This window comes from Protopterus annectens, chromosome 1.part1 (genome assembly GCF_019279795.1).
Source record: "Protopterus annectens isolate FY-2018-M chromosome 1.part1, PAN1.0, whole genome shotgun sequence".
Lineage (NCBI taxonomy): Eukaryota > Metazoa > Chordata > Ceratodontiformes > Protopteridae > Protopterus > Protopterus annectens.
This window is the reverse complement of record NC_056726.1, coordinates 1,731,829,750-1,731,847,310: the sequence shown is the minus strand read 5'-3', so window position 1 is coordinate 1,731,847,310 and position 17,561 is coordinate 1,731,829,750. Positions and strand designations below refer to the sequence as shown.

Here is a 17,561-nt window from a genome sequence, read left to right as displayed (position 1 = left end):
AGGAATTAGTGGTATAACTGTTTCCAAACTTTGACAGGGTTGAGACCATACACTCTTTAGGTACCATTGTAGTTTCCTCATATGCAGTCTGCCATATGGAATTAGTAGTATGCAAGATGCCATGTAGCCCAAGGCCTACAGAATTTTTCTTGCAGGGAGTTGGGTCTTTGTTGCCATTAAATGAAAATATTGAGTCAGTTGTCTATCTGCTGTGAGGGCACTAGTTTTGATTTCTTTTCATTTACTGTGTACCCCAGGCAACTTTTTTACGTATGCCAGATGGTTTAGAAGAGTGTCCTTGTTCTCTGCTTGAATCAGGCAGTCGTCCAGGTATGGATAAATTTGAATTCCTTTTTGCCTGCAAAATGCAATTACTGGTGCCAGGCACTTTGACCCTGGGCACAGTAGATAAGCCAAAGGGCAGTGCAGAGAATTGATAGTGCATTGAATCAGCTAGAAATCTGAGGTATCTTCTGCAGTTTTGTCTGATAGGGACATGCAGGTATGCCTCTGAGGTCCAAAATCATGAGCCAAGCTTTCTTGCCCAGCATGGGAAGAAGCTGCTGTAGTGTCAACATTTTGAATTTCGGGACATCCAGGTAAGTGCTCAGAGAAGAAAGGTCCAGAATGGGTCTCCAGGCTTTGTCCTTTCTGGGAACCAGAGAGAGTCTTGAGTAAAATCCTCGTCCTTGCTGTTGTGGTGGTACCTTTTGAATAGCTCTCATGTCCATGAGTGCTGTAATTTGTTTTTGAGCCTCTGCCCATTGATTTGGTGGCAGATTTGGCATTCCTTTTAACCTTGGCAGAGTGTGAAAGTGGAACCTGTAACCTTGAGATATAATGTTGAGAACCCATTTGTCTTTGGTGATGCAATGCCAATTGTTATAGAAAAGTGCCAGTTTTCCTCCTAAGGGGGCTGCCAAGAGAGAGCTGCTTGGCAGCTGTAGTGGAAATTCACTGAGGCTGTTTTTTATAAGGTTGAGGCCTGTCTTCCCCTTCTTTCTGGCCTGGTGTACCACATTGTCGATGTCTGTAGGGGCCTTGTGTCGGACCTCTACCTCTTGGACGTCTGTATCTGCCCCTTTGAGGTCTGTCTGTGACTGGAAAGGACCAATTCTTTGTTGGCCAGTTTCTGCTAAAACGAGGAGGCTGAACCTGTAAGAAATCTTTCACAGTTTGCATAGATTTTGCCTTATCCTCCATCTTTTTTAATACCTCCTCTGCCTCAACTCCAAACACATCCCGCTGCAAAGGTGCATCTAAGACTTAACATGATCTGGTAGCGTATGTTCTTTTAACCAAGCATGCCTTCTAATGACAGAGCCTGTAACTGCTGCTCTACAGGAGGCCAAGAATCAAAGCCACATTGCAAAGTATGTTTTCCCACTTGTTCAGCTGCATGCAATAAATCCTGCATTTCTTTCAAATTAGGAGGATCTGAATCTGGAAGCATCTTTTGTTTCAACTGAGACATTAAAAATTGCTGATATTTTAGCATGTGAAACTGGCAATTCAAGGCTCTCATTGCTAAAGTTGCAGATGTATATACTTTCTTTCCCCATCTATCTAATGCTCTGGAATCTCTGTCAGAGGGAACTGGGTTTTTAGCGGATGAGGCCTTAATCCCTTTGGGTGCCTGAGAAATAGTTTCAGGGTCAGCAACAGGGCTTTTGTACAGAAATTTGAGAGAGTCAGGGACTCTATGATATCTATCCGGTTTAACTGGGGCTGGGGGTAAGGAGTCAGGGTTTAAGCTGGATTCAGTGTAGACATCATCCACAATATCTAAAACTGGCGGGATAGCAAGGGGTCTGTGTTGAGGCAATAAAAGGAAATCTCCGAGCCTTTTCTTGGATTCTGAGTAATCTTGGCCTTCCCAGTGGAAATGTTCCCTCATGGTATGTAAGGTCTCCCCCCAAAGGAGTAGTCCTCAGGTGGAGAGGCTGATGGAATGGATTCCTCAGCTTCAGAATCCTCATAAGGGGGTAAGGAATATCCTAGGTCTGAGGATGAGTCTGAGGAAATGGACACCTGGTCGGAAGATTCATAGTCTGCATCTTGTCTGGGCCTTTTATCAGGAGTGGGATGGGACTCGCTGATCAGGGTGATTAGGTCTTCGGCCATTTTTAGCATTTGTTTCTTAGGCATGGGAGCCTGCCCTGTAGATTGCTGTGTCTGTTTCTTTGCTTTTAAGGGGGGCTTAGACTTAACAGAGGGTTTAATGGTTAACCGGGTAGGTCTGAAAACACCCTCTGTAGCTGTGGATTGCTCAGCTACCTCGGTTCCCTCTGTAGGGTTAAGTTCAGAAATCTGAATACCTAATGCGTCCGAAGGCCCAGCCAGCTCGACGTGGGAATTGGAGGCGGTCTGTGGTTCAGTGGAAGCGGTCGTCAGGGGCTGTGTAGGCGCCTTGCTGAAAACCTGAGAACAGGCGACTGGCCTAGAAGAGGCCTCGTCAGTTTTGGGCCTCGGATGCCTGTCCTTGCATTTTTTATGTATTCCGGTCATCGGAAGTTCCGACGGCATGGTATAATTGAATTTTCTGCCAAAATAATGTCAGGCATAATCAAACCGACGTTTAATAGGGCGCTTGTTAAACCTAGCACAAAACCGACAATCAGTGACGTCATGGTCTGAGCCTAGGCATGGAATACGATAGGAGTGGAAATCCTTATGAGGTATTTGCTTCCCACAAGAAATACAGTTATTAACTTTTACTGACATCGGTCTGAGGCAAAAAAAAGTTTCCCCAACGGGGTACTTAGCTTTTTTAGAAGACTTCGGTTCTGGATTCGGAATGAAAATCTCAGGAGTCGGCCGACCAGCACTTGCAAACTGCTTCTGCTTCAGGCACCGCGCGGCAAGAAAGACTGGAGAAATGGTGTCGGCTGCATCTTATATACCCCTGCTGCACTGATGTCAGGGAAGAGGCGACAGCAACCAACGCCGGACCAAGACTTTGGAACTCAGGCCGACTGGGGAACCGCCTGATGGCAGGATAACCCAAGTGTAATGACTGCAGCAGTGTAACACGAACATCATGTAGGTATTGATCCGATGTTGTTAATCTTCATTCATTCCTTACTGATGGGTGTCACTTCCATCCTCAGAACAGAGTTGGCCTTATAACAAGCTCGTGTCAGCCAAAAAACTCTCGAGCTAAGCTTTACCCATAGTGCCCCTCTCCCTGTTACCTTAGATCTTGTTTGCTATGTAGATATCAAGACGTGTCAAGCCAGCTTTCAGCCAAGTACTATAAAACGTATCATTCTTAAAACTTTTTTCCACAGTTTCGCTCTTTATTACTTCTGTAATTTCCTTCTCTCATTAGTCGCTAAACTTTTACCCACTACTGAATGCTTTTTTGCCTTTCTTACCAATTTGGTAATCTCAGTACCATCGTTGGTACAGGCCTTCCCCCTCTTTACCTTCTATCCCCTTACCTTTTGAGGTAGTCTAAATACCATTGCTGGTATTCCTTCCTTTCTTTAAAAAGCTCTCATTTTTTCGTATTTTTCGATACACAGAGTTTGTACTTTGTGCTTTACCGGTTTATAGTAAATATTTGCTTTAAGTTGATCCTGCCATGTCTGAAAAGAAAAGGGACAACAGGTTTCAAACAATGCAACCAATGCGGTTGCAAAATGCCTAATTCAGGCACTCATCTATCATGTGTCTACTGCCTGGGTGTTCCGCACCTCTCTACCCAACCACCATGTGAAATTTGCAAAGGGTTCAGTTCTCGTATGCTAAACGAGAGGAAAAAATAAGCTGATACTAAAAGGTCTTTTAAAAACTCTTTTTTCAGAGGCTATTTCTGAGTTGGAGGGCTCAACCCCTCCTAAGAAAGAACACAAAACGAAGAAGTCACTCCATTCCTTCTTTGCCTCATACTAGTGATAAAAAGTCTTCTGAACCAAACCAAAAATCCCTAAATTGGCACCAACGACTTCAGCACTGGGGCCTCAACCACCCTCCATGGTGCTGTCCTCGGTTCCAAGACCTCGATTATCCACTTCGGTACCTTCTTCAGTGACACTATCTCCATCACCAGCCACAGTACTGCTAATGTCCACTGTACCAACCATGTCTTTATCTATGGTTCCAGTCCCATCCTATTCGGCACCAACAGTAGTACACCCAACACCTGTCACTCCCCCTCCCCCTCTCCCTATACATCTTACTGGTCCTGAGACCACAGTGTCGATAGGAAAAACTGTTTCTCAGACTGATACTCCCCTAAGGCAGATCCATTCTTTGGGCAGCAATATAGCCCTTTCTTGGAAAGGCCTGATTCTCCATTGGGGATATCAACCCGCTCCTCCAGGAGCCTCCCGGAATTGGACGTGGTGAGACTTGTGAATCAGCTACTGACGGCCAGAAGGAACTCAACACCTTCCAAACTCCCCTCCCAACTGGAGTTGGGAGTTTTTCTCCACAGACTCCTGCATATTCTCCTCCTTTAACCTTTTTGCAGCTATCAAAGCACCCCACTTCTTCAGTTCCACTGGTGGACCTCACTGTGGTTCTGGGGCTGACCCTTTGGTCATCGACTCATTCGGAGCCGAGCCATCCTTGGAATCATGACTGGGCTGCCAGCACCATGACAGCTAGTAAGGCACAGATTTTTCTCTATGGCGCCATCTACTACGGTTCCAGGAGGCTTGGCAGCACCAAGTCCTCTTGGGGCTCCTTCCTTGGGAGTGAGTTTGATGGAGCAGGGTGTGACCCACTTCTGAGGTTGTCCTTCTTGGTTTCGGCTCCCATCCCTCTTTAGGCAGGACAGATTTCCAAGTGATGGAGAGGGCCCTTGCCTCTGTAGGCAAACCATCAGCGTTGGGAGTACCATATATATCCTCCCTCTGAATTGCAGCTGACATAGTTCACCACATCAGGACATATGGCACAAGAGCCTCACGATACCATACCACAGGGCACCCTCTCTTCAGAGTCCTCTTCAGAAGCCCCCACTGAAGAGGTACCACATCAGAGATCATGCAAGAGGAAGCACATGGACTCCCCTGAGGAGTACCTCATTGAAGATACAGACTATGATGAAGGGGAAGGGTCCCCATGGTAGCCCCCTGAGGATGTCTCTTTGGAGACATACTGGAAATCTTAAAACAGCGGGGAGGATGGAAGCCCACCAACCCCTCCTCTGCGGAGTCCGTATTCTTGCAGGCTTTTTGTGCTTGACCCTCTACTTCTTGGGTGACCCGGCCTGCAGATGAACTACACCAACTCGTCATGCAGCGCGCATGGAAAAGTCCTGATACCGTTGAACTAATCCCTCTGAGACCAGACAAAATTTTGTCCCCACCAGAAGAAAGAGCTCGCCAAGTCTCAGGTGATGGACAGGTTAGGGAAGCAAGTGTTTGCCTCATTGACCTTTGCCATTTGGTCCTTGAATTACTTGGCACACTTTATCAGGCTCCAGAGAGACCTAATCTCTGAACTCTCCAGAACCTTAGCAGGAGCAGTTTTTGATGAGGTACGCCACAAAGTTGCCTCTCAGCTTACAACTCTGGAATCTACTTGTCCATGTGGTTAATCTCCCACACTACCGAAGGGGCGGCTAGAGCTACAGGTTCAGACATTGTCATGAGACGTCACACCTGGATGCACCTTTGTGACTTTGCAGACCTTTTTAAGTCTTCCTTTCTTAACACTCCAGTGGAAGCTTCTTCCCTCTTTGGCCCAAAAGTGAAAGCCACATTAGCCAGGTGAGAAAAGGATGGCAAGACCCTGTTTGGCATGGACGTACATTTTTCCACCCCCCCAATGATCCTACTCTAGGAATCGGAGGAGTGGAAAGATGTGGTACAAGAAATCCCAGGGTCCTTTCTGTGACGCATGTGGTGAGCTTATCCCCCCCCCCCTGGGAAGACACCCCTACAGAGGCAGAGGGGGTCCAGAGATTCTTTCTTTGGATAGCCCTACCAGTGATCCTGAAAAGCAGCCCAATTGCTTTCCTCTGGAAGCTGTCAGGGGACGTTTCTCTCTTCACCACCCTGCCTGGCAAACAATAACCACAGACTTTTGGGTGCAGAATATAATTGCAAGAGGTTACCCACATACCCCTCAATATTTTCCCAAACCCATTAAGGCACATTCCTGACGTTGCACCCAGTGAAAGGGAAGCAGCAGCTCAAGAAATACGAAAGCTGTTTAAAAAAAAAAAAACAGTCATCCAAGCAGTCCCACCAGACCAAACAGAATCTGGATTTTACTCAAGGTTCTTTTTAGTGCCAAAAAAAGACAGAGAACTGGAGACCAATCTTGGATCTCAGCATTCTGAACAAATTTGTCAACCAAACAAAATTGTGAATGGTCACGGTTCAGTCTATCCTACCTTTCCTAGAGAAAGATGATTGGATGTGCTCAATAGATCTTCAGGATGCGTATTGCCACATAAAGATGGACAAACACTCCAGAATATTTCTTCACTTCCAGCTGGGAGCCAATCATTACCAATTCTGGGCACTGCCCCTTGGACTAGGGCAGATAGCCTAGTATCTACCTATGAACCTATAATCTTAAAAGGGTACCTTCTGTGACCTACTTTACAGAGGCACAGTAGGCTAATCTAATCGGGAGGTGGAAGCCAAATACACTCTGGCTAGGCTTATAAATGCCCTAGGGCAGATAGCCCAGTATCTACCTATGAACCTATGGCCCTCAGAGTGTTCACCAAATGCATGGCAGTGGTAACAGCTCACTTGAGACTCCAGGGATTCCGAGTGTTTCCGTACTTAGACGATTGGCTCCTTACAACCCCCACCAAGTGTCTACTGGTTACAGCCTTAAATTACACTATAAAACTATATAACAAAATACCTAGGAATCTCAATAAACAGGGAGAAATGCAAGTTGATTCCTTCTCAAACCCTGGAATTCATAGGAGCAACTTTCAATACTCAGTCTTGCCTAGTCTCCCTTTCACATCACAGATTAGAAAGACTGAGGTCCCAACTCCAGGTGATACTCTCTCACAGATTAGAAAGACTGAGGTCCCAACTCCAGGTGATACTCTCTCACTACAAAGTTCCAGCTCGGGATGTCCTTCAACTTCTAGGATCAATGGCAGCATCAATTGTAGTTCCCCTGGTGAGACTACACATGAGCCTTCTTCAATGGCTTCTTCTAACCCAGTGGTCCCCTTGGCTTCTTCTAACCCAGTGGTCCCCTTCGCATCACCCTATGTCCTTTCAGATCTGCATAACAAACTGATACAAACAAGATTTAACTTGGTGGATGAAGCCAAAAAAAGACCTATGGAGTCGCTCTTTCTCCCCATCTCAGTCTAAGGCCATAGTGACTACGGACGCTTCCCTGATAAGGTGTGTGTGTGTGTGTGGGGGGGGGGCACAAACATGGAAAGACAGTCCAAGGCACTTGGTCCCCTCTGGAGGCCAATCTGCATATCAATGTTCTAGAACTGAGGGCAGTGCTCCTAGCATTGCAAGCCTTTCAATCTGCCCTCCCTTCAGGCACAATTGCTATCCAGTCTGACAAAATGTTGGTGGTCTGGTACATCAACAAATAAAGGGGAACAAAGTCCTACCCGTTGTGTCGAGAGGCCATGAGAATATGGCAATGGGTGACGGCTTCCAACCGATTTCGGATAGCAATGCACATTTCTGGGAATTCCAACATGATTACAGACAAATTGAGCAGATGCATCCTCCTGACTCACTAGTGGCTCCTTACCACCCCCACCAAGCGTCTACTGGTTGCAGCCTTAAATTACACTCTAAAACTAACAAAATACCTAGGAATCTCAATAAACAGGGAGAAATGCAAGTTGATTCCTTCTCAAAACCTGAAATTCATAGGAGCAACTTTTCAATACTCAGTCTTGCCTAGTCTCCCTTTCAGATCACAGATTAGAAAGACTGAGGTCCCAACTCCGGGTGATACTCTCTCAAGACAAAGTTTCAGCTCGGGATGTCCTTCAACTTCTAAGATCAATGGCAGCATCAATTACAATAGTTCCCCTGGTGAGACTACACATGAACCTTCTTCAATGTCTCCTTCTAAGACAGTAGTCCCCTTCACATCACCCTAAGTCCTTTCAGATCTGCATAACAAACCGATGCAAACAAGATTTAACTTGGTGGATGAAGCCAGAAAAAGACCTATGGAGTCACTCTTTCTCCTCATCTCAGCCCAAGGCCATAGTGACCATGGACGCTTCCCTGATAAGGTGGGGGGGGGGCACTTCCATGGAAAGACAGTCCAAGGCACTTGGTCCCCTCTGGAGGCCAATCTGCATATCAATGTTCTAGAACTGAGGCAGTGCTCCTAACATTGCAAGCCTTTCAGTCTTCCCTCCCTTCAGGGACAATTTGCTACCCAGTCCGACAATATGTTGGTGGTCTGGTATATCAACAAACATAGGGGGAAAGTACAGTTGTGTACACTTACCAGAGTCTTGGGATTTCTACGTCGGATGCTGTTGCTTCTTCCATAATGTCAGGTTGTCAGGGGTATAAAACATACAGCTGACGCCATTACATCAGTTTTTCTTGCCTCAGATGTCAGGTGCCCCCAAAATAGGAAGCAATTGATGGTGTTCAACACCCACAGCAAAAAGCAAATACACATAGTGTAAGATATGCCAAACAAAACCAAAAAGGATAGTTGAAAACAAAGACAATCAGGGGGCTGGAGGGAGGGTAACCAGGACTGCAACAGTGAATACACTCGAACATCTACATTTATAGTAAGTATACACAACTGTACTATGTTCTTCGTGTTTCACTGTTGTAGTCACAGATTTGGGTCGATTCCCAAAGCTAAGGAAGGGAAGAGGTAGTTAAAGAGCATTAGGGCCAGCTATTAAGCCCTGCAAGACTGCTGTGGCAAATCCAGCTCTGGATTTAGAAAAGATAGGCAGGTCGTAATGCTTGGTGAAGGTATGTATAGAGCTCCAGGTAGCAGCTTCCAGGATGTTCCTGGTAAGGACTCCTCTAAAAGAAATGCCGTAGAGGTAGATGCAGCCCTGGTGGAATGTGATCTTATCCCCTGTGGGGTAGGTTTTCCATGGTACTTGTAGTAGAAATGAATGCAATGGGCTATCCATTTGGAAATAGTTTGCTTTGAAATGGCCTTCCCCTCTGCCCCTGCAGCAAAGCCAACTAGCAGCTGCTCAGATTTTCTGAGAGGCTTAGTCCTGTCCAAATAGAATCTAAGTTGTCTGTGCACGTCCAGCGAGTGCAGTATCTGTTCCCCTTTGTTTTGTGGATTAGGGAAAAAAGTAGGCAAATGAATGGACTGGTTTAGGGCCACACTAGACACCACCTTGGGCATAAAGGAAGGATTAGTCCCGAGGGAAACCCTGTCCACATGGAAGATAATGAAGGGTTCCACTGCCATGAGGGCCTGTAATTCAGACACACTTCTTGCTGAAGTGATGGCTAGAAGTAAGGCTGCTTTCCAAGAAAGGAATTTCAACTCTGCTGTTGCAGCTGGCTCAAAGGGGGAGGGGGGGGGAGTGAGCTTTTCCAATACAAAGTTAAGGTCGCAGGCTGGAGTGAGAGCTCTCCTGGGGGGGGGTCTTAATATTTATGGCCCCTTTAAGGAATTGTTTTAGCAAGGGGTGAGAGAAGAGGGGTGGCTCAGTATTACAATGTGCTGAAATGGCAGAAGCATGAATCTTAACTGACAAGAAGGATAGGCCCTTGTGGAGCATTTCTGTTAAGTTCTCTAGAATATGAGGTAAGCTTGGCACTATTGTGCCCATCCCCTGAGCCTGGCAACAGGAACAGTATCTTTTCCACTTTTCAGCATAGGATTTTCTGGTACAAGGCCTCCTTGCCTCCAGAATGACATCCAGCACCTGCTTACTGAGGGATGCTAGAGGAGAGCTCATGGAATTAGCCAGGCTGCAAGGTTCAGGGTTTGAAGCTGAGGGTGCAGAATCTGGCCTGCCTGCTGGGACAGCAGGGAAGGGGTCTGAGGCAGGTGCCATGGTTGTAGCAGTGTCATACTGTACAAGAGGGGGTACAAGTGCTGGTGTGGCCAGTCTGGTGCAATCAGTATTGTCCTTGGCTTGTCCTGTTTGATCTTTAGTAGAACCTTCGAGAGGAGAGGCAGAGGGGGAAAGGCATAAATCAAGAGGCTTTCCCAGGTGAAGGATAGGGCATCCACTTTCCAAGCTTGACTGTGGGGAGTTTTGGTGCAGAATTTGTTCAATTGGTAGTTCTGAAGGGAGGCAAACAGGTCTATCTCTGGAGTCCCCCATTTGTTCCTCAAGAGGTTGAATATTTTGGGTTCTAGTTTCCATTCGTGTGGGTCCATGATATTTCTGCTCAAGTCATCTGCCAGTGAATTTAGTTTGCTTGGCAGGAATTGAGCTTGTATGTGTACTTGGTAGCTCAAGGCCGTGTTCCACAGAGCCATGACTAGTCTGCAGAGAGGGTAGGAGTGGGTTCCCCCCTGCTTGTTTATGTATCACATAACTGTGGTGTTATCTGTCTTTACCAATAGTTGTCCTGGAAGAATATGGTCTTTGAAGTCTGTCAGAGCATTCTGTACAGCTAACATTTATTTTTGACTAATGTGCAGATGCATCTGTCTCGGGTTCCATTTGCCCTGAATGCACTGCCCTGCCATGTGAGCCCCCCATGCATAGTCTGATGCATCTGTTAGGGTTTGGGCGGCAGGGGGTAGAGTGAAAGGGAGTCCCTTGTTGTGGTAGCAGGCCTCTGACCACCAAGGGAACTCTGTCCTTAGACAAGGAATGATAGGAATCATTGTTTCCAGGTCCTGAGCATGTTGACACCATAGACTTTTTAGATACCACTGGAGTTTCCTCATATGCAGTCTTGCATATGGAATTAGCAGAATGCAAGAGGCCATGAACCCCAGAGCTTTTAGTATTTTCCTTGCAGATAGCTGGGTTTTTGTGGCCAATAGTTTGAAGTAAGTTGTCAAATAAACTTGTTTCTCTGGAGTGAGAAATGCCATCTGGGAAGCTGTGTTCAAGCTTGCTCCCAGGAATATAATCTGTTGGCAGGGTACTAGATGCGATTTCTTTTCGTTGATAGTGTACCCCAGTGAAGTTAGAAGTTTCTTTACAAATGCCAGGTGTTGTAATAGCAAGTCCTGGCTTTCTGCCTGAATCAGACAATCATCCAAGTACGGGTAAATCTGAATATTTCTCTGCCTGCAAAATGCAATGGCTGGAGCTAGACACTTTGTGAACACCCTGGGTATAGTAGACAAGCCAAAGGGAAGTGCAGAGAACAAAGTGCATGGAGCCCGCCCTGAAACGTAGGTATTGTCTGCAGGATTCTCTTACTGGGATGTGCAGGTAAGCTTCCTTTAAGTCTAGGGTTGCCAGCCAGGCATCCTTGGCTAGCATGGGAAGAAGCTGTTGAAGAGTTAACATTTTGAATTTTGGAACCACCAGAAAGGTGTTGAGAATAGAGAGGTCCAAGATAGGACGCCAGGAGTTTTCTTTTCTGGGTACCAGAAAAAGTCTTGAATAAAAACCTTGTCCCCTTTGTTCTGCTGGGACAGGTTGAATAGCCCTGATACAGAGAAGAGAGAAAACCTGTTTTTGGGCCTCCACCCATTGATTTGGGGGGAGGTCTGGCCAACCATTTGGCGTTGGTAGTGTGTGGAAGTGGAATCTGTATCCTCAGGAAACTATGTTCAAAACCCATTTGTCCTGGGTAATGAGTTCCCAGTTTTTTTGCATACAGGGCGAGCTTACCTCCTAAGGGAGCAAGTAGTTGAGCTGGGCTTGGAAGGGTTAAGGTTAAGTAATTGTTCCATTTTTCCATAGGGGGGTGGCTTACTACTCCCTGCTTTGTAAGTCGGAGCCCCCCACTGCCTAGATCTGTGAGTAGCCTGAGACTGAAGTCTTGGTGGTCTGCTGTTCCTGGGTTTGGACTGAGAAGGCCTGGAAGGAGCTGGAAAGGACCAGTTCTTTGAAGGCCAATGCCTACTGAATTTGGGAGGCTGTACTTGTAGGAAAACAGTTTGCATAGATTTAGCTTTTTCCTCCACCCTTTTGAGGACAACTTCTGCTTTGTTGCCAAAAAAGGCGGTCTTGGTTTAAGGGTGCATCCAGTAATTTAGCTTTAACATGATCTGGCAAGTTTTGTTCCTTAAGCCAAGCATGCCTTCTAAGTACAGACCCAGTGACAACAGCCCTGCAATATGCTTCTAAAGCATGAAAACCACATTGCAAAGTATGTTTACCAACTTGTTTGCAGAATGCATTAAATCTTGCAAGTCTTTGTGTTCAGCACAGTCAGGAATCATCATTTTCTGTTTAAGTAGTCCCATAATATGCTGCTGACACTTTAACATATGAAACTGGCAATTTAAAGCCCTAATGGCCAAAGTAGCAGAAGTGTATACCTTCTTACCCCATCTGTCTAAGGCTCTAGAATCTCTATCAGAAGGGGTAGGATTTTTGGCAACAGTAGCCTTAATGCCTTTTGTTCCTTGGGAAATGGTCTCTGGATCTGCAGTAAAATCTTGATGAGGAACTTGTGAGAGTCAGGTACTCTGTAGTACCGGTCAGGTTTTCTGGGAGCTGGAGGTAAAGTGTCTGGGGTAAGGCTAGATTCCAAGAAAACATCATCCAGGAGGGATAGCTAGAGGCCTGTGTTGAGGCAGGAGTAAGAATTCCCCAAGTCTATTTTAGAACTCAGAATAGTCCTGGCTTTCCCAGCGGAAATGCTCCCTAAGGGTATGCAAGGTTTCACCAAAAGAAAACTCTTCTGGAGGGGAAGCAGAGGGAATGGAACCCTCTGCATCAGAATCCTCATAAGTAGATGACGGCAAATCCTGGTAATCAGAAGAAGCAGAGATATCAGATTCCTGATCAGAAGAATCAGGAAAGAAAATTGGTTCTAGGTCTCTTAGAGGGGGAAGGCTGGCTTTCCCTAATTAAGATAATAAGGTCTTCAGCCATTCTAAGCATTTGTTTTTGAGGCACATGGGCCTGAGTCTGCAGTTTGGTCATCGGTTTTCTAGGCGTAGTGCGAGTTTTAGGCCTGAGGAATTTGGTACTTCTAGTTGGAAACAATGCCGTCGGTTTAATATGAAAGTCTGTAGGCCTGAATACACCCACAGAAGCCGGTGCCTGCACAGCGACTCCGGACCTATCCAAGGTAGAGACATCCGCAGGTTCCATTGTCGAAGAAGCATCTCAAGGCATATCAGACTCCAAATGGGTCTCAGTAGAGGCCTGCAAATCTATAGTAGTGGGTATCAGGGGCTGCGAAAGTGCCTCACTGAGTACCAGCGGACTGGCGACTAGCTTAACGGAAGCATGGTTGTCAGTTTTGGACCTATGCGGTCTGTCTCTGTCTTTATCCTTACCTTTTTTTTTGGAAGATCTGAAGTCGGATGGCTTAACGGAGCAGAGTATGGAGATAGAGAACGAAAGTATTTGGCTACAAAAATAGCCCAAAGACGAATAGTTCGGGTGTTGAACAAGGCAGAAAATAGACAGCAAGGGACGTCGTGGTCTGGGCGTAAACAGGTGATGCAGTAAGAATGAAAATCTCTGAGATATTTGCTTTCCACAAGCAAGATATAATTTTTTCTGACATCAGTTAGAGCAAGAAAAAAAGGATCCCCAACGGGGTACTTTTTTTTTTTTTTTGAAGACTTCGGGTCTGAAACTCGAAAACGAAAATTTCAGGAGATGGCTGACTGGCATTTGTGAACTGCTTCTGCTTCGGGCACTGCACAGCAAGAAAGACTGATGTAATGGCGTTTGGCGTTGGCTGCATGTTTTATACCCCTGACGACATGGAAGAAGTGACAGCATCCGATGCAGAAATCCCAAGACTCTGGTATTCAGGCCAGCTGAGGGCTACCTGCAGGCAGATAAACCAAATGTGATGACTGCAACAGTGAAACACGAAGAATATCCAAGTCCTACACATTGTGTTGAGAGGCCATGAGAATATGGCAATGGGTGCCAGCTTCCAACCGCTTTCTGGTAGTAATGCACATTTCTGGGAATTCCAAAGTGATTGCAGACAAATTGAGCATATGCATCCTCCTGCCTCATGAGTGGTCCCTCAATTCAACCATAGCAGCGAAGATCTTCAGCTGCTGGTGCCAGCCTTGATGCGACCTATTTGCCTCTCCAGCAAATCACAAATGCAGCAGCTACTTTGCCCTAATTCCCCCACCGTGGGAGTCCCTGAGGGATGGTCTAATACACAATTGACCCACGGGACTTTTATGCTTTCCCTCCCCTTCCCCCGATTCCACAATTTCTAAACAAGACCCTTCAGTTGAGAAGTAGAGTAATCTTTATTGCACCCTACTGGCCCCGACAAGTTTGGTTCCCCTTCCTTTGGCCGCACCTAGTACACCAACCATGGATTCTGGATCCAACTACGGAATTACTTTTGCACCCACAGGAGTTGATACATCCAAACATAACCAGTCTCAAGCTGACAGCTTGGTTTCTCCACTTCCAGTAATTGTCAGGCAGAATAGCCTTGCCTCCCCTGTATGTAACATTCTTCTGGTTTCGCACAAACCATCCACCAGGAAAATCTATCTTGGCAAGTGGAAGAGGTTCCTTATTTGGCCCCGACAGAAAGAACTAGACCCTTGCTCAGCTCAAGTTAGTGCGGTACTGGATTATTTGTCAAGCCTTCTTCATTCAGGAGCGGCAGCCTCCACTATTCAAGTACATTTGGCTGCTATCTCAAACTATCACAATGGAATCCAAGACTCATCCTTAATTTCCCACAGTCTCTGTAAAATTTTTGAAAGGGGTCTTGCACATCAGACCACCCTTCAAAGAACCGATCGAACCTTGGAGTTTGACACTAGTACTGCACTGCAATCCTTGACAAGATCATCTTTCAAACCTGTTGTCACTTGCGATACAAAGTTCTTATCCTGGAAATCCCTATTTTTAGTGACCATTACCTCAGCAAGATGCATATCCGAACTTCAGTTCTTGTGCATAAAACACTCTTACATGGTCTTTCATAAGGACAGAGTATTACTCCGGACTAACCCTTCCTTTCTGCCCAAAGTTATTTTGGAATTGACTACTAATCAGACAATTGACCTACCAGTCCTTTTTCCAAACTACTCAAAGTACACTACTGCCTTCATTTACTGGACGTACATAGACAATAACGATTTTACCAAGACAGCACTAAATCAGTACTTAAATCTGACCAGTTATTTGTTTCCTATTTGGGACCAAATTAGGGAAACTTTGTTTCTAAGGTAACTTTATGTAAGTGGTTGAGAAACTGTATATGCTTCATCTACCAACATAATAAAATTCCTCTCCCAAGCAAGATCAAAGCACCCTCAACCAGATCAGTGGCGACTTCTGTTGCTTTTCATTCAAGGGCTTCAATGGATGATATCTGTGCAGCTGCAACATGGGCTACCCCTCATACCTTTATCACATTACAAATTGGATTTGGTCTCCAAGGGGAGAGCATATTTTGGTTCAATGGTACTCAGGAACATCCTTCCATAGGTCCTCCCAAGACATAAAGTAGCTAGGGAATCTGTCCCATCAGTAAGGAATGAATGAATGAAGATCAAGCAACATCAGATAAAGAAGTTATGTTCTTACCATAACGTTCCATCTGTGTTGCTCATCTTCATTCATTACGTCCCACCCTCCTTTCCCCCTCCAAGGGGCTCTGGGAGGTTTGGATTTGGTCCAAATCCCACATTAGGGGACCTGCTCAGAAAAAGCCTCTGCTTTATCACGGGCAAACTCGATCCTGAGGCAACAGAGAGAGGGGCACTATGGGTAAAGTTTAGCTCGAGAGTTTTTTTGGCTGGCACGAGCTTGTTATAAGGCTGACTTGGTTCCGAGGACAGAAGTGACACCCATCAGTAATGAATGAATGAAGCTGAACAACACAGATGGAAAGTTATGGTAAAAACATAATTTCTTTTTTTTGCTTGCCAGTAGTGGCAGAGTGACAGCTTAACATGGTTATATTTTGCAGAAATCAGGATCTTCCAGCAGTGAAGTCTATGCCAGTCCATTGTACACATACATGCTATAAACACACTCACAGTTGTCATCACTGACCCCCTCATTATGCCATCCTTCTGTAGATCGATTGTGGAAATCAGGGTGGCGAGGTCAAGCTCACCATGGTCTGTACCAGAAACTGCCCTTGACACTGAGTTGCCAGTACCAGCTAGGGCTACCTCTCAGCATGGGGATGACTACTCCCCTTGATAGAGCTGGCCTGGAGGGGTCACTGGGGTCCTCTTTGGCTACTTTTCAAGGGCATTAAAGACTCTTTTTATGAAAGTGGCCAAGAGGGATCTGCCCTGATCTCTCAGCATCAGTTGCGGAGATTAGCAACTGTAAAAGCTTCTACAACTCCTTCAGTGCCATGACTGTATTGTACACTGTGATGGATAATAGCTGCAGTAATATCATTAATGGCTGTACTACTTGGGGTCTATATGTTGACATAAGGGATTTAAAAACTTTGAACCACTCACTGCTCCTCAGCAAACTTGGTAAACTTAAATGTTGGAAGCAATACTTACATAAAGTTATCTGTCTATATGGACAATCCATTTCAGAGTTAGGCACTCAATACTGGAGTATCTCAGGGTTTGGTTCTTGGCCCCTTCTCGCTCTTTAATGTTTAACTCAGGATCTTTCTCCCTCACAGTTATGTTCACTGACGGCTTGCTGCTTACTCATTAAGAATATCATTGTCCTGGCTAGCTTTTATTACTAGAGAGAGAATAATTTGCTTTTGGCTAGGGGCAAATACCATAACAATGGATTTATCAGGGTTGACTAAAAGTCGGTTGTTTGTTCAGCTGGACAACAAAGTGAAAGCCATCCGTGCTTTGTGCTGAAGGCGTGTAATAGTTCAATACAACATCATCTCTCTCCTCTCTTTTTCTGCATATTGTGCCTTACCAAGAAATTTTCTTACCCATAAACTGAGTATGGCCTATATTTGATACCCTCTTCACTCGTTTCTAATGAGTCCATGTTACAACTTGCTGAAAATAAAAATATGGAGATTTGTTTTGCTGGTGGATTTTTAGACCGCCACTACAATTTTTGAAAGGCTTCCCAACTGGATACCAGTAAATAGCAGGGCCACCCTGCTACTTAGCTCTTTGTTTCATAATAATAGGTCAATGTCTATCCTAAAAACAAAACTGTCTGAGACAACTAACATGTTCCCTACAGATAACCAGGAAGTAGTAATTATGTTAGTTAGATCCCACTTCAAGTAAGCCCAGAGTGAAAGGGCAGTTACTATGCCAAGGCCAGCTACATGATACATCTTACCAACTGATGTTAGAAAACAATGAACTTTGAATGGCTTTAAAGCTAAACTAGAAAAACTTCTGCTCAACAAAGCCAAGTATATATGCTACGTTTATATTTCCTTATTTTACTATTTGGACATGTGTACTTATGTAGATCGATACTCCATACTGTAGATGCACATAATTTTATAATTCATTTGTAAATCTGTTGCTATTTTATACTGTATTTGTTAATTAATTATCAGCAGCACTCCCACCACCCTCATTTTCTACATTGG

The 17,561-nt window shown here is 45.3% G+C and overlaps 1 protein-coding gene across 1 annotated transcript in view; it reads right to left on the bottom strand.

Moving 5' to 3' along the window:
* LIN28A (lin-28 homolog A) overlaps nt 1–17,561 on the bottom strand; it is a 414,829-nt gene that overhangs the window by 144,636 nt on the left and 252,632 nt on the right. The gene's annotated exons all lie outside the window — the stretch shown is intronic.